The sequence below is a fragment of the Pseudophryne corroboree genome, chromosome 3, assembly GCF_028390025.1.
Source record: "Pseudophryne corroboree isolate aPseCor3 chromosome 3, aPseCor3.hap2, whole genome shotgun sequence".
Taxonomy (NCBI): Eukaryota; Metazoa; Chordata; class Amphibia; order Anura; family Myobatrachidae; genus Pseudophryne; species Pseudophryne corroboree.
In genome coordinates this window covers 216,886,305-216,905,168 of record NC_086446.1, presented here as the reverse complement: position 1 = coordinate 216,905,168, position 18,864 = coordinate 216,886,305, and the positions used below count along the sequence as shown (strand labels likewise).

General features: G+C 38.5%; 1 protein-coding gene across 2 annotated transcripts in view; it reads left to right on the top strand.

The window, feature by feature from the left end:
• The window catches only part of GRID1 (glutamate ionotropic receptor delta type subunit 1), a 1,444,362-nt gene that overhangs the window by 1,325,717 nt on the left and 99,781 nt on the right, over positions 1-18,864 (top strand). The window lies entirely within an intron of this gene.

Sequence of the window (18,864 nt, the reverse complement as noted above, 5' to 3'; positions counted from 1 at the left end):
AATTGTCAAGTCAAGCGGAACGTGACCTGTCAACATCTCCTCCTTCACATTCTCCCGCAACTGGGGGTGCGAGGAAAAGGCTCAGAATTCCGAGCCCACCCGCTGGCGGTGATGCAGGGCAGTCTGGAACGACTGCTGATGCTGACATCTGGTCCGGACTGAAGGACCTGACAACGATTACGGACATGTCGTCTACTGTCACTGCATATGATTCTCTCCCCATTGAAAGAATGGTGGAGGATTATATGAGTGACCGCATCCAAGTAGGCACGTCAGACAGTCCATACTTATACTGGCAGGAAAAAGAGGCAATTTGGAGGCCCTTGCACAAACTGGCTTTATTCTACCTAAGTTGCCCTCCCACAAGTGTGTACTCCGAAAGAGTGTTTAGTGCCGCCGCTCACCTTGTCAGCAATCGGCGTACGAGGTTACATCCAGAAAATGTGGAGAAGATGATGTTCATTAAAATGAATTATAATCAGTTCCTCCGTGGAGACATTGACCAGCAGCAATTGCCTCCACAAAGTACACAGGGAGCTGAGATGGTGGATTCCAGTGGGGACGAATTGATAATCTGTGAGGAGGGGGTTGTACACGGTGATATATCGGAGGATGATGATGAGGTGGACATCTTGCCTCTGTATAGCCAGTTTGTGCAAGGAGAGATTAATTGCTTCTTTTTTGGTGGGGGTCCAAACCAACCCGTCATTTCAGTCACAGTCGTGTGGCAGACCCTGTCACTGAAATGATGGGTTGGTTAAAGTGTGCATGTCCTGTTTATACAACATAAGGGTGGGTGGGAGGGCCCAAGGACAATTCCATCTTGCACCTCTTTTTTCTTTCATTTTTCTTTGCGTCATGTGCTGTTTGGGGGGTGTTTTTGGGAAGGGCCATCCTGCGTGACACTGCAGTGCCACTCCTAGATGGGCCAGGTGTTTGTGTCGGCCACTAGGGTCGCTTAGCTTACTCACACAGCTACCTCATTGCGCCTCTTTTTTTCTTTGCGTCATGTACTGCTGTTTGGGGAGTGTTTTTTGGAAGGGCCATCCTGCGTGACACTGCAGTGCCACTCCTAGATGGGCCAGGTGTTTGTGTCGGCCACTAGGGTCGCTTAGCTTACTCACACAGCTACCTCATTGCGCCTCTTTTTTTCTTTGCGTCATGTGCTGTTTGGGGGGGGGGTTTTGGAAGGGCCATCCTGCGTGACACTGCAGTGCCACTCCTAGATGGGCCAGGTGTTTGTGTCGGCCACTAGGGTCGCTTATCTTAGTCACACAGCTACCTCATTGCGCCTCTTTTTTTTCTTCTTTGCGTCATGTGCTGCTGTTTGGGGAGTGTTTTTTGGAAGGGCCATCCTGCGTGACACTGCAGTGCCACTCCTAGATGGGCCAGGTGTTTGTGTCGGCCACTAGGGTCGCTTAGCTTACTCACACAGCTACCTCATTGCGCCTCTTTTTTTCTTTGCGTCATGTGCTGTTTGGGGAGTGTTTTTTGGAAGGGCCATCCTGCGTGACACTGCAGTGCCACTCCTAGATGGGCCAGGTGTTTGTGTCGGCCACTAGGGTCGCTTAGGTTACTCACACAGCTACCTCATTGCGCCTCTTTTTTTCTTTGCGTCATGTGCTGTTTGGGGAGTGTTTTTTGGAAGGGCCATCCTGCGTGACACTGCAGTGCCACTCCTAGATGGGCCAGGTGTTTGTGTCGGCCACTAGGGTCGCTTAGCTTACTCACACAGCTACCTCATTGCGCCTCTTTTTTTCTTTGCGTCATGTGCTGTTTGGGGAGTGTTTTTTGGAAGGGCCATCCTGCGTGACACTGCAGTGCCACTCCTAGATGGGCCAGGTGTTTGTGTCGGCCACTAGGGTCGCTTAGCTTACTCACACAGCTACCTCATTGTGCCTCTTTTTTTCTTTGCGTCATGTGCTGTTTGGGGAGTGTTTTTTGGAAGGGCCATCCTGCGTGACACTGCAGTGCCACTCCTAGATGGGCCAGGTGTTTGTGTCGGCCACTAGGGTCGCTTAGGTTACTCACACAGCTACCTCATTGCGCCTCTTTTTTTCTTTGCGTCATGTGCTGTTTGGGGAGTGTTTTTTGGAAGGGCCATCCTAAGTGACACTGCAGTGCCACTCCTAGATGGGCCAGGTGTTTGTGTCGGCCACTAGGGTCGCTTAGCTTACTCACACAGCTACCTCATTGCGCCTCTTTTTTTCTTTGCGTCATGTGCTGTTTGGGGAGTGTTTTTTGGAAGGGCCATCCTGCGTGACACTGCAGTGCCACTCCTAGATGGGCCAGGTGTTTGTGTCGGCCACTTGGGTCGCTTAGCTTAGCCATCCAGCGACCTCGGTGCAAATTTTAGGACTAAAAATAATATTGTGAGGTGTGAGGTGTTCAGAATAGACTGAAAATGAGTGGAAATTATGGTTATTGAGGTTAATAATACTTTGGGATCAAAATGATCCCCAAATTCTATGATTTAAGCTGTTTTTTAGGGTTTTTTGAAAAAAACACCCGAATCCAAAACACACCCGAATCCGACAAAAAAAATTCGGTGAGGTTTTGCCAAAACGCGTTCGAACCCAAAACACGGCCGCGGAACCGAACCCAAAACCAAAACACAAAACCCGAAAAATTTCCGGTGCTCATCACTACTAACTATATGATTTACCCTGATCCCAATCTCATCCTGCCAATCCAGTCCGGTTTTTAGATATTGTGAAAAAGTACTCTGTTTCCGTGGTAATGTATTAACCTTGGCTGACTTAGCCGATTACTTGATTTCATGCACTATATTGTGAGCCTTTTAGGTTACTCTCAACTATAGTTTAGATCATTTGATCGTATGTGGGAACTTCTAACCTCTAACACCAGTGACAATATATGTATTTGACTTCCTATTCTCGGCGCTCCGTTTCCATGGTAGCGTCCGACATCCGGTCAGCTGATGCGCTCCACAGGCAGGAAGTGAGGATGCCTTTGGAACGCACGCCGGAGCTCTGAGGATAATAATGCGCTGTAAATGGTGTGCACAAAATCGGCACTTACCACTATGACTGGAGCTAGGTATGATGATGATTGGCATTGTAATTACTGACTTGTATATGTTTTATATTCATTTGTGATATGTGTTTGTTATTGTTGTTTCTGTCTGGGGTGTGGGGGTGTTGCTTTGATTAACTAGTGGGTGGGTCTATATAGGGTATATAAGGACAATCTGTTCATTCTTTAATCACCTTGACAAAGGTCTACATACAGACCGAAATGTTGATCTGAACCTTGTATTGATGATCTGATTAAAAACTTTTTGCTACTTTGAAGACTGGTGAGTGCTCCTGCTTTTTCAATGGATTTGTGTTAGAATGGGACTCTGTTCCTATCTATCTGGATGCTACCCCAGCAATTTTCTGTGCAATACGTGAGTGTGGACACTACCTTGTGTATATATATATATATATATATATTTATATAGTCTGGGATCGATATACTCACTATCCTTCCTGTATATAGATAGCAAGGAAAAAGGTACTATTAAAAAAAAAAACGACTTTAATATTCTCAATGATGTAACTATGTCATTTATGCAATTATATTGGTAGCATGTTATTAGTTTAAAATGTAATTTAAATTAGCAAACTATATGGTATAGGGCAGGCATGTCCAAACTGCGGCCCTCCAGCTGTTGAGAAACTACACATCCCAGCATGCCCTGACACAGCTTTAGCATTCTCTGACAGCAAAACTGTGTCCGGGCATTCTGGGATATGTAGTTTCACAACAGCTGGAGGGCCGCAGGTTGGACATGCCTGGTATAGGGTTTGCTATTTTAAACTGTAAGGAATAATATGCTACACTAGTAGACAGGAAATATTATACTACACCAATTTATATTATGCCACATATCACCCCCAGTTAACATTATAGATGATATACAGTATATACACCCATGGAATGCCTGCCTCTGCTTTCCCCTTGCCTCTCTGAGCTGTTCCTGTGAGGTCTGTGGGGGTAGCATGAGGCTGGCATAGTGGAGAATGAATGGCGCCTCTCCATCCTGCACTTACCGATTCAAGGCAGCCCTGGATTAGGGTGTGCCTGTTCACACGAGGCACCCACTGTGTTCATGCCTGTGGGTTTATTGCAGGTGAGAGCTTTTACCATGGGTCAAGACCGCCAATAGGCACATTTTTTTTCAATAAACTATTTTAATTATTTATAAACTTAATTCATTTTTGAGAGAAAATTATTTTTAAAAAAAATGTTAGTTTAATTGTTAGTATGGTTAGTAACTATAAGGAGAATATTTAAACATTTTGGTTGAGATGTTATCTAAAATTTGAATGTGCACTCATAAGATACAAAATAAGGGTTCATTTACTTTTATGAATAATAAAATATATTTAATTGAAAAAATAGTATAAATCCACCAATCAGTGATGTTTATAGAGAATGCTAAATATGTAATGTAGATTCCCAAGACATTTAAACAACCTCATTAGTCTAATCTGATAAAGTTTGGAGTGATGTTCATTGCATCTCTATATAACAAAATGTATCATAGGTTTTATTTAGTAAATAAATGTTATTTTGTTCTAATAAATAAAACTTATAGTAGAACTTCCCAAAGTATAAAGAATTATGCACTGCAGCTGCCATGAAAAGTTACACATCTGCATAAATAATTAAAGTAGTTTGTTATTTTTATTTCTAGGTAAGTGGAGGAAAGAGTCACTCACCAGATGTGTTTGATTCAGGCTATATGATTTCCATGGCAACTTTATGAGAAGTTTGATTTAGGTAAAGTGACTGAAACCTGCTGCTGGGACCAGTCAGTTATTAAACACCATCTGCAGGTTCTACTTTAATTAATAAAGCAAAGGCTTTGAATGTCTTAGCCTTGCTTGACACATTAACCTCTGGTGAGATTTACACTGCCAAAAATGAAAAATAAAAAAATAAATAAGCATTATGTGCTGAGTAGCATAAAAAAATGTTCTCTGAGTAAAATAAAATTGTTATTTAAAGCATTTATTTGAAATATATGCTTAGTGTAAGTGTAATAGTAATGCATGCATAATGAATATTTTCATGAAGTCCTGGCAAAACAACTGAATACCACTACAATTTATTTTGAGATGAACCATTTTGGCAATGCAACAAATCACTTGAGAGTAATGCCATTAATGAGTTACAAATTTTCAGTTTTGTCACTGCTTCTTAGTGAATTAATAAGCCACTTTATTGGTCTAAACTCTCAAAATTGCTGTCAATAATATGAACTAGAGATACAGTAAGTGGAGTTGCTGCAAAATTGCATACTATTCAAGGTTTATGGTAGAACAGAATGTTTTATGCTAGGAGTAACAAAAGTGTAGCTGTTTGGCTAGACGGTGTTAGAAGATGTAAATGCTGATGTCATTTTACCAATATGGTTCACAATGAAGTACAGTAATTAAGTGTCTGGACAGATTTATTAATATATTCAAAATGCCATGTTTAAATAAAGACAAAAATGCATTCTAGAATTTATTATTATTATTATTATTATTATTTATAGGGATTTATAAATGGGCTAACTCCACACCTGGACGGTTTACCATACCTCGTCCAAATGGAACCTTTCTTCGTTCTATACTTAACGTGTGGTTGTGAGCCACCATGCCACTGGAGCTTCTACTAGCTGAGTATCAACCTACGGGATCCCGCTTTCTGGGGTTCAATCCACTCACACTTACTTTCAACCCACATGAATTCACAATATTTTTCTGTACAGAAAAGGAATCACTTTACCAGTGATTGATAACATCCCCCCAGAGATATTACACTGCAATTCATATTTGCTATTGACTATAATTTAAATGCTATGAATAGCTATTTTGCAGAACATACACTGATATAAATATACATACACTTATATAATAATAATATTAAAATATATATATATATATATATACACACATTGATTTATTTCACTCTATGAAACCTTCACACAGCATATATATTTATATACATATACTGAATATAGCTTCCATAGCAGCCTAATTTGCATCTCAAGATGTCCACATACTCTACTCCCGTTCCAGAGTAGTTGAACAAGTTCATTAACATTTCAATGGTCTATGTCTTGTAACAAGCAAAGTGCCTCATTTTACACACTCCTTATCTTCCAGTTCTAAGACAAATCATGCAAAACTTTCTCATCTGAGTTGATTTTTCTTACATCAAGCTAAGTATTAATCTCACTATTAATCTCACTAGGTCTTATTGAAACACTATAATTGACTATGGCAAGGGTTAGTTAAATTAATTTGTAGCTTTTAAATGGTGATGGACTTGTACATATTGTTTACTTGTGACAAAGGTTACAGATTGTTTAACAATGGTTTATTATGCTGTTTAAGTCAGGAACAGCTGAAGGTCAGCTGTTAGCTAGGTGGGTAGGGAGTGACATTAAATTATGTTGGTTTTGATAAGACCAATGCAGATTGTGCAGCTGTAACTGCATTAGACCTAAAATGGCCACTGCTCCACCCCCCTCCAAGCCATGTGATTGGACACAAAATGGAATCCATGCCAGGCGGCCAGTTTCACAAACACTAGCTCCATCTTTTGTCACAAGTAAATCCCAAATTATACAAGCATCGGAAGTCACCCTGATGGACAATTCCCACTGCATGCTAACAAAGTTTCCACACGCTGCGTCTTTTTCAGCGCGAACAAAGCTTTGTTACTTCAGGCCTGTGTTAGCACTATGCGAATAAGACGCAGCATGGTAACCAAGCTATATCGGTAGTATGCGAATTAGACACATGCACCAACTTTTAAACGCTCTTTAAATTTACTTAACAGATAAACAATCCAATCTGAATCAAACACAATATGACTTATAGAACCCTGTTAGCAACAATAAAGAGTACACTGTAACATTTCTAATATTGTGCATTTTTGTCACACTCAAAGGCAACAAAGAAATCTATTGCCCCTTGATTCATATCAGCGCCTTAATGATAGATCCAAAAATAGAGGTGGTTCATTGGCATCAGATGCGTCCACCGTTAGCCGGTAGACCACAGCGCATCTGTACTGCACATCATATAAGTACGTGATATCTTGGCTGTGAGCCCCCATCTGTGAATTTTCCATTATTTCAAATAACCATTTAAATACCAGTGTTATTATATATTGCGGATGCAAATTGCATCTTATTATCATACACAATAATAGTGCGCTAAATGTCGCAGCACTATGTCCCTTAAGAGAAAGCAAGTAGTCACACACATGGTATACTGAGGTCCAACGCTCAGAGATATGTATGTATTTGATATTAAAAGGTATGCATACAAAATAACATATGTACAGTAAAGTAAGTGGTACAGAGTTACAGTTACATAAGAAATAGTTACAGCCAGTTTACATCACCCTATCCCATAGGACATTCCTTCATGTCTCCCTCTCAGCAACTAACTCTCTAAGCCCTAGAAACTACATATATCAAACAGTGGGAGTTAACAGGCTGTTGGTTTCGGTCTCCTTCCATTGGTCCAGGAGAGGGAGGTTTCTCATTCATTGTGTGTTATCGGTCAGTTCATATGTAAGCAATGTCCAGCTTCAAGACGCAGGTACAGGGGTTAACCACTGGGCTTCTGCCCACATGCTTTCTCAGGAAGTTATTTGTTCTCATTGAATGTGACTTAATATTCATACATTTGATCATAACTAATTGTTGCAATGTGCTACAATTTACCCATAGCTATCAAATTAATCCACACATTCTCCTGACCATTTTGACACTAAGCATGATTATAATTAACTTTTTCCGTCCCCATAATACATATATATATGGTTTTAAACTCTATTATATAAATACAATATAATACAAGTCTGGTTCTGGACATGTTTTGTCTATGTGTAATTTATGAGTTGTATGAATATGTGTCTGTGTGTGTCTTTATGGTGCTTCTCAGTGATTGCACCTTTTACCGTATATATACCCACCACACTGCAGCATGCATGCCGTATGATTCTATGCATGATGTACGGCAGAGAAGCATGGTGCATCCATATACGTCAATTGTGTCCTTATGCCACCACCAAGAAGCGCAACTCTGTGTGTAGTTTGTATGTCTAATTTTTCTGACTTCTACAAAAGCTAAAATCCGAAATAATAATTTTAAAATCAATGTATTTTTGGTTTTAGCATTTTTACTAAATAGATAACACTTAACATTTTAATGGTAAAGTAAAACATATTTTAACATTCTTTATGATAATTTAACAACTGTAGGTGTGGTTCTAATGTTTATTTATTCTTCTGCCCTGATCTATGTTAATGCTGATCACTTATGGTCATTTATTTTCTTAACAGCTACACACACATCTCCATTCCTTGCATGTTCCACATAGGTCTAATAAAAGGAGACCAGCATACCACCAAATAGCAAAAATGAAAAAATTGTTTAATGCAGTAGTAGCATAATCAGGCCTTTATAGCAAATTGCTTATACTCATCAAATTTACACAGGATAAAGTCCATAGGTAAATGCACAGCCATCTCTACAGCCCATTTCGGTTATCAAACCTTCTTCATGGGGTCAGCCATAATTCAATGCACCACTATAAGGCCTTATAAAGCAGTATAATAAGTTTAAAATACACCCACCTGGGAGACATAGCCTACAAGTGTTGGATTGCATCTCTCATCCCATGCAGCATGCCAAGTGGAACCAAAGTGCAGAATCCCAGTACCCGGTGGTACGGAAGCAGGTTCCGCCATACCGGAAGTTACATCACGGGAGTGCGGCTGTCAACATCCAGCCGGAAACCCACCCCTGTCCGTGGACAGCTGGGGACACACTCCGGTCCTATACACAAGGCCAGTCACGTGGGGGGAGGTGCAAACACAACATTATATATGTAAACAAAACAACAAAAACAGCAAAAAAAGCCACAGTAACATACAAAAGATATGAATTATTTAAGCATCCTGAATTGCATTACCACCTGTTTCCAAAAAGTAGTAGTTAATGTTCAGATTGTTGTTATAATAAGTTGCTAAGCAACAAGTACTATAAGTACTATAGTAAATGTATAGGAGCTTTTCATCAATAGCAGATGGAAATGCATTCAAAAGGATGCAAACAAAAAAATGAATTAAGAAACTATAAACAGTGTATACATCATTAGTATATAATAGCATGAAACATCAGGGAATCTCAAATATAGAATCACATGGCACTCAATTGTACAATATCTATTAGGATGTTGGTATCTAACAGACAAAACCGAAAAATTAACTACAGAAATCAATATTAACGATATGGATGCAAAAAAAAAAAAAAACAGAGAAAAGGTGTCATTATGAGTTCCTCATGCAACAAAGTATACGTGGGCAAAATGATCTGTATGCTAAAGAAATGTATTTCCATGCACAGGAGTTCAATTAAGAAGGCCTATAGCACTATAGATTCCAGCACACCACCTGTAGCCAAGCATTTTTTTAACTGTGGGTATGCCTTTATGGACTTCAGATGTATGCCAATAGACCATATCCCTCCATTACGCAGGGGAGGTGATAGACACCGTATTTTCTGGTTTTGTTGTTTTGTTTATGCATACAATATTGTATTTGCACCTCCCCCCCACATGACTGGCCTTGTGTATAGGACCGGAGTGTGTCCCCAGCTGTCCCCGTACGTGGGTGGTTTCCAGCCGGCCAGATGTTGACAGCCGTGGTCCCGTTACGTCACTTCCGGTACGGCTGAACTCGCTTCCGTACCGCCGGACACTGTGATTCTGCACTTTGGTTCCACTTGGCGTGCTGCATGGGATGGGAAACGCAATCCAACACTTGTGGGCTATGTCTTCCAGGTGGGTGTATTTTACAATGATTATACTGCTATTTATGACCTTATAGTGGTGCATTGTATTATGGCTGACACCATGATGAAGGTTTGACAACCGAAATGTGCCGTAGGGATGGCTGTGCATTTAACTATAGGAATTTTTCCTGTAGAAATTGGATGAGTATAAGCAATTTGCTACAAAGGCCTGATTATGCTACTACTGCATTAAACAATTTTTAATTTTTGCTATTTGGTGGTGTGCTGGTCTCCTTGTATTAGAACATGCAAGGACCGGACTGTATATACTCTATTTGACCTGGCACCCATGACATAATACGTGGAAGTGTTTGCGACTTATCTCTTGTTGCTATATATGTATATATTATATTAAACACATCAGACTTACTGAAAGTCCTTTAAGAACTGACTTTCCCATTATGTCTCAATTTTAGTTGTAGATGAATTTCAAAGCTATTTTGCTACATGTAGAAAACTAGAATTTACTGCATGACTCATAACTCATTAAACTTTACTTTATAATTAGTAGGCCTGAAAACAAGGATCTATCTGTTATTTTAGTGCAGTCCTAAAACTTAATCCACCTTTATTTTGTCATCACTGTCAGCATGGTCCCAATCCCCACAGTATATGCTGCAGAAGGCTCTGCACTGCAATGTTTAAAGGACCAGCTTGTCACTATATATGTTATAATTGAATATGCAATATTGATCAATAAAGAAATATTATGCTGCTGTACCACCATTGTCCTGGGCATATGTGGCCCTCTATAAAGTCTGTCTTATATATAATAGAACTGTAAATGATTTTGTAGATTCATTTGTTAACATGAAAGTTGTTCTATCCAGAAGCATTCTTATGAAATTACCAAACACATACTGTAATTACCTCCAAAATGAAGGTTGAATTATCTAATTTTAGATAATAATTCCAGGTTGGAAATTATGAAGATTTCTTGCAATTCCAGAAACATTTTTATAGTTATTTTGTTAAATGTTGTTCCACATATAGAAATCTCTAGACCTTTTCAAAGATCACAATATGCCGTTCAAGTGGTAAGAAACAATATTTTCTGTGAATTATTTTTTCTTATACTCTTCAGTAACAAATTACCAAGTTAAACAATGCAGTGGGTAATTGACCACTTTATGTGAAAATCTACCTTAAACTACACTTGCTAAATGTTGAAATTGCCACTATTTTTCTGCTGCTACGTATAATCGATGACAGTGTGACAATTTCTTGCTTGTCTATATCTTCCCAGATTAAATAAGAACTATTGTAACTTACTGCTCCACTGAGTTTATGTCTAATCACACTTAAATGCTGTCCTTACTTTGGCTCCAAAATACAATAAAATCAATAGTGGGGTTAACAGTGCATCCTTTTGAAGTATTGATTTTTCTAGTTACGTATCTTTATGTATCATGAACTTGGGAAAATTCTCTTGTAATGTGCATTGAAATGGTACATGAAAACTTCCTTAACAAATAGTATGAGAACCCAACGTACATAGCACAATGTAAATCACAAGTACTGCAAGGTATATATTTAATAGTTGACATACCACAGTTCAGGAATAGGTGGAGAAACAAAATCTACCTATCCCTGTTGTACAGTACATTTTTAATACTGAATCTCATCTGTACTAATCAGAATAATGAAGTTTCAAATTAGCATTGAATACTTGTCAACTACTAAATAGTTTATTTGCCACTAGCAGGTTTGATGTTGGGAACTCGCACAAATATATATCTTTGGAAGTCTTTAAAGCTTAACTAAATGATATAGTGTATGTCCCTACAAATTTAGATTTCTTCAACATTAGTTATTAACAGTACTTAAAAAATAAACTGGATGATAACTACAGTATGACAGCCTTTATACTTTATACTCCTTTCATGTGCTCTGTTTGTGTTACAGTTCTAAAAACTGATTCATGAAACTGTTTCAATGACAGATAGTATGAGATGCAAAGGTTTAAGCAATAGAATCATGTACAATTTTTATTTCTGCAGAATTCCATTAATTTTCATAAGCTCTTAATAAAAAATGGCACAAGTATAAAGAAGAAACAATATAATTGCATCAAATATGCATTGATACCCGAATAAACAGGTTTTATTGATGTGTTCATATGATGAATGGGGAAGGGCAACAACTTTCTGCCATTGGAGCAAGTGGCCCAGAGAGGGCAGCATCATCCCTGGTTTCTAAAATCTTGTGCGAAGTAACCTGTTCTAAGCAATTAATTGTACATTTGTGGGATAATGTTGGTTATGATTATTCTCTTTTAAGTCCTTGTGTTGATATTCTGTTGTGTAACAGCCAACATGGACCAATGAAATCCACAAACAGTTACAAAGCCACATAAGGTCTAAAATATATACAATACTGTTTACTCCTATGTTCTTTGAATTTATAATTGCATGAATGCGGGAAGCCTCTATGTTATGACAATGCAAGTTCTCATTTGTGAAAGCCAGTGAACTCTAACAGTGACAGAGCATGCTGCAATATTACTGTGATATAGGGCTCAATTTACGGTAATAATGATCCCTATTACTGGGGGCATATTGTGCTTAGTTTGAGAGTGATACTAATGAATATGCTGCTGGCATTTAACATACCTTACCTCACTGACAAAGTCCCACAATGTCCTAGTCCTTATCTATGACTCTCCTCTGTTTCTGGCTGCCTACTGCTGATGGCAACGGGCTGCTGAGCAATGTGTATGCACTACAGACATCTGTGCATGTGCATTACATTTTTACCTAGCACTTCGCTGTACCTGGAAAGGCTTTTGCTGGGTCCCGTTGCCAGCAATGGGGACAGTATCTCTTATGCCATCTATAAATGGAGTAAGCAGTGCAGTCATTAGCAGGGGCAAGCTAAGCTGACAACCGTTTCTGCAGACCATTGGTGCTTTTTCTGATAGAGCACCTTACCACAGTGTGTGTTCTTTGGTCTCAACCAAAGTTCCATCTAAATTACGGTATATCATTTATACTGTGCAGTATACATTCAAATAATTCAGCTTATAGTAAAATGCCTGCTATATATACATATTTCAAAATCACTGTACTGCAGTCTGCTCACAAGGTGATATGCTTACTGTGTGTAAATACATAATGAAATTCATTTCTGTGACACTTCCTCAAAGGACCACCTGCCCCTTTATAACACAACACACTACTCATAGACAGTATTGTGTCTATTGTAAGAGTATCTTGATGCAGAGGATGCCATTCTGCCATCTAACATTTGAGGCAAAAACAGGAGAGAATTCAACAGAGGATGTACCAGCCTTACTTGTGAATAATACAAGAAAGAGGAAGAAAGAACAGGGTAGGGCATAAACTAAACTTATTGTGTTACTTACTGTATATGGGGGAAAAAACATTGTTGTGAAAACTGTTCTGTCAAATACCGGCACCTACAACCCCCTCCCTAATCCTGACAATCAGCATGCCGACATGCAGGGACTATTCCCACTCGTCGATGTCCACGACACCCATAGAGTGGGAATAGTACCTGTGGCATTGCATTTGCCCAACTCCCCCCATTGGCATTCCGCAGCCGGAATCCTGGCATTTGGATGCTGAACGCCGGGATCCTGGCCGCCAGATACCCATACCCAACCCATATATATATATATATATATATACACACACACACACACACACACACACACACACACACACACACATATAATAGTAATTTCATGCTGCAATGTATTTGCTTGACTATGTTGCTATAATCTCTCTATGTTGTGTATTTCAATTGCCATTTCCCCATATAGATAATTTCCTTAACTGCACTTTAAAATAAGACCTGGTTTCTGAGACAGTAAGTTACCATGATATATAAGCAGTTTTATTTTGAAATGTTTAAACCCCTTAAAACATCTGCTCCTATTTAAATACAAGTGCTGCACCAATGTTTTATTTAGTATGCAAACTGGTATTTGAAGCTACAGTTTACAATTATAGTGGCTTTAAACAATTTTTAAACTACTTGTAAGTTTTAAAGAACGGGTATGGGACTCAGGGTCGACAGTGTCTAGGTCGACAGACATTAGGTCGATAGTAAATAAGCCAACACCAGAAATAGGTCAACACTGCCATTAGGTCGACATGGAAAATGTCGACATGAGTTATTGATGTTTTTATGTTGTCGTTTTCTTCGTAAAGTGACCGGGAACCCCAATTAGTTCACCATGTCTCCTCGTAAGGCTTGCTTCACTCACCATGCTTTGGACAAGATTCCTCACTCTGCTACCGCTGCGCTCGGCACAGGTTACCATTCCCAATCATAGTCCACGTGGATCGTAAAGTATGAAAATGTTCAAAAAAGATTTTTTTTAAAACAAACTCATGTCATCCTTTATCCATATCGACCTTATTCAGGTCGACCTGATGGCTGTGTCAACCTATTTATGGTGTCAACATAGTCCCTGTTGACCAATAGATGTCGACCTAATGGGTGTCGACCTAAGTGCTGTCGCCGTAGTGCCTGGATACCCAAAGAACATATTGTGCACATTTGCCACATTGTAAATGTAAAACTGAATACTTACAAAAAAGTAACACTTTCTCTACCAATAAAATATTGTTTTCACAGATAAAGTTTAAATACTGTAATATTATATCCCAGCACTATACAGTGACTTTTTGTTTGTAAAGCACAGACTAAAGTATCAAAATTTCTGTACTAAAGAATCTTTTCAATGGTAAAATGCGGACATTAAAAATGTTGACATCAGAATTTTCACCTGGACTCGTTGACACTCACAATGATAACTAGAGGTGCATGGGTTTGGATTTACCCAGATTTATCCAAATCTCAAAAGAGCATCTTATTGGCTCTCGGATGTCACATGTTTTGGATAGCCAATAAAAGTAACCTGGATAAATACGAATTCACTTTCATTTTGGCATTAACCACTTAACTGATGATCTATTTCACCGAAAACCACTCTGAAATTGTTGGGGGGTTTTCAGGAGTAAATTAAGGGAAGAACATGACTTTAACCCTATCCCAAATGATTTTAGTTAAAAAAAGGAAAAAAAATGTTTTATTTTTTTTCAAACATCGAAACATTGATCGGGAACATTGTGACCATCGGAACATCGGGAACATCGTGACTACCGCGGCTTTCAATTTGAAAGCTGGGACAGCCTGCAGGTATGCAGGGGTGGTCAGGGGGTGGCTTGGGAGGGTTCATTTACTCTCCTCAGCGGCTGACATTGTCTGCAGCCGCTGGAGGGGGGGGATCCTGCCGTGCTGACCAATCAGCAGTGATCGGCAGCACAGCAGACACGAGGAGAGTGCAGGGAGGCAGAGGGACCTTCCGGTCCCTCTGACAGCAGCAGCGGAGGGAAGTTTATCTTCCTTGCCGCTGCTAACACTCTCTATCTGACTGGACACATCCTGTGCGACCAGGTCAGATAGAGCACTTGCAGGCATGGTCGCATCTGATGGGACCATGCCAGGCAAGTGGTTAAGAACCAAGTAAATCCGAACCCGTACATCTCTAAGGATAATATTGAAATAATGTTGTTAAAATATTGTTGACAGGCATAATGTTGAAAGCTAATTTTATGGTTAGGCTGTGGTTAGTGTTGGTGTCTGGCAATGTCAACATGTTGTACACAGAGAAGAAAAAAAGAAAGACTCTTTGTTGGGGCACACTTGTAATGAAAAATTGATAAACAGTAAAATGTAACTTTTAATTACACTTATATAAAATTAATGTGGCAAAAGACAAACAAACGTTAATAAAAGGCAAAAATGAGTGTGGCACATAGGCGTCATGTTAGAGTGCTTACCTATAATAGTAGCCTGTGATTGCCCTGATGAAAATATTCATAGAATATATATATATATACAGATGTGTCCACATACATCTTTGCTATATCCCGCCATGTATGGCACAGTTTTGCATGCCATAGACTCAGAGATTTAGCCATGCCTTGTGATTTTTCTTAATTTGCTTCTTTAATATGTTACTTTATACATGTTATATCATGGCAAATAATAATTTTAAAATCTATCCACTTGTTACTCGTGAAAAACAGCTTAGCCGTGTTTTGCATGTTGTGCCATATTTAGCAATACAGCAAAGATGTAAGTGGACACATCTGTATATATATATATATATATATATATATATATAATAAAAATATCCTGTCTGATATAAATATATAATTGACAGGTTGATTAATATATTAAGGGTGCCCTCACTGTTTTACCTCAATACAGATATCTCATATACCGAGAATTCAATTGGATGTATATAAATGTTTAAAAAGGAAAAAGTTTTGTTGCCTTTTTGGTTATTATTCACTGTATGTGTCAATGTTTGGCAGACGTGTCACCTTTAGACAACTACCATCAGGTAGTTAAATGCATTTAAAGATAATTTATTAGCAGTAATATAAAAAAATTAGAAGGTAAAAGAGTATAAAAAGAAGTATGAGTGAAAATTTTGGAGCCCCAAAAGGTGCTTACTAATCCAGGGTACCCCTGAGATGAGTATGGGCAGCGCAGTGCCCGTTTACCCTCACCAAATGGACCATTTCACCTCTATTCAGGCTTGTTCACTGGTGAAATGGCCATTTGGTGAGGGTAAACGGGCACTGTGCTGCCTATACACATCTCAAGTGTACCCTGGATTAGTATAAACATAACTTCCCCACTTACCAATTTCTCTTCTTTCATGACAAAACCTGATTATGTATTGACACACATGTGATATTTTCCCTTACTCTTCTTTGGGTGAACAGTTCCAACACAGATTGTGTATAAGATCAACATATATATTTTTATTTATATGTCACCTAGGACCAGCAGAGGTCCTTCTCTAGATCTGACTGAGTACCTTGTTGAACATAATGCCTAATGGTGACACATCTGCCAAACATTGATGCAGACAGTGAATAATAACCAACAAGGCAACAAAACTTTTTCCTTTTTAAACATTTATATACTGTACATCCAATTGAATACTCGGTAAATGAGATATATGAATTGAGGTAAAACAGGAGAGTACCCTTAATATATTAATCAACCTGTCAATTATATATTTATATCAGACAGGATATATTTACAATATATATAAAAAAAATTCTATGAATATTTTCACCAGGGCAATCACAGGCTACTATTATAGGTAAGCACTCTAATGTGAAACTTGTGTGTGACACTCATTTTTGCCTTTTATTAACAATTGTTTGTTTTTTGCCACATTCATTTTATATACTGTAAGTGTAATTAAAAGTTAAATATTACTGTTTATCACAAAGTGTCTTCTTTTATTTTTCTCTGTGTACACTATATTCATTACTGACTCAGGGAGCACCACCAATATCAGATAATTAACTGTGGAATACAGTACAATCTACGTATAGTCGGTACAGGACACATATCCTCTTTGAGGTCTAGTGTCTGCTTAATAACCCAGTGCAGAACTAAATCCCCTTTCTGTACAAAGCTAAATATCAACATGTTGTAAGGAGCCTTAGATTTTCACAGAACATTTAGAGATTGAAAGAATGCAAAAGACTCTGATCGAGAGTGGTAGGAAACTCAATAAGTGGTTAGTGGCAGAGGTGGACTCTTGTGAAAGGTGATTACCAGAGATGAGTAAAGACATAGGTCAAAAGTAAGTCTACATGGGCAAGAGGGAGATATTTTTATATGGTATTTATTATGAATAGTGAGTCTGTGGAGGGCTTTGTGGGTACTGTAAGTTTGAGTTATTTTAATTGGCTTCTGGAGGAAACAGGGATCCATCCACTGTTGTGATTTGCAAAGTGGTGCAGTAAATCAGTAAGAGATATGCAGTAGTCAAGTAAATAGAAGAGCATTCATAAGAGTTTTGGTTTTGACAGTGTCTTGACATAAGACATAATAGTTTTAGTTTTGGTAATGCCTTGACTTAAGAGTTTTGGTTTTTGTAGTGTCTTGAGAATGAAAACAATGTTTCTAAGGTGGTTGTGACAGAAATAGGATTCAAGGGTAACCAAGAGAGCAAGCTTGGGAGACTGAGGAAATGTGTTATTGTTGATGATGTTATGATTGCCAAGTGGGGGTAAAAATTGAAGGGTGAGGTGTTGCAGCACGGACCTATGTATATCGGTGTGTAGGTGTTTATGCCTGATATTTTACTAGCCATGTCTTACCATAGGTAAAGATTATACCAACCACACCCATTGACACAGAGCCATAATTAGGGATGTATGAGGGGTGTTCCCCAATGTGAAAGGTCAAGGGGTCTTTAGACTACTCTGAATGCTCAGGTTCCTGGTATCTTCTTCCTCTTCACAACTTCATGTGTGCAGGTGGAGGGGCCAGCCCAGTGTGCATTATTGCTTTGCTACAGCAATAATGCACCATGCTAGAACTGATGTCAGTAGAGCCATGTGTGATTGACATCAGTCAATGCTACTTGCTTACTGTTTATTTCCCTCTTTCTTTCTCTCCCTCTGTATATATACATATGAAAATAATTGACACAAACTTGTTTTCATTTCACATATAAATTTACATAAATTGTATTTGAATGACTTTAGGATTGCATGTCTGTTATAGTGATTTGTTGTCCAACTCAGCATATTAGGTGCACGAAGCTTTATTATGACGATGTTGTCTGTCATCACTGTTATAACAATTCATTTAAATGAGTTTAACATGAATCTTTAACTTAAATGTGTTATGAATTGTGTTAAAGAGACAACCTTACTAAAAATTGATACCTCATTAGCTTGTGTTTACTGTCTGCCTATTGTATTTTCTAGAGACCTATTAGTAATCTATCCTTTAGACAATCATTTGTCCCAAAGATACAGTAAACTGATGTTTATTCTTAATGTATTCAATTTGTTTCAATAAAACTAATTAGACATTGCAAGCCCTATTCACAAATTAACATTAATTTTTTTGTTTGAGGAAAACTATCTTAAGCAGGATTTTTGTTCAATGTACCTTGGTAAAATCACAAACCTAA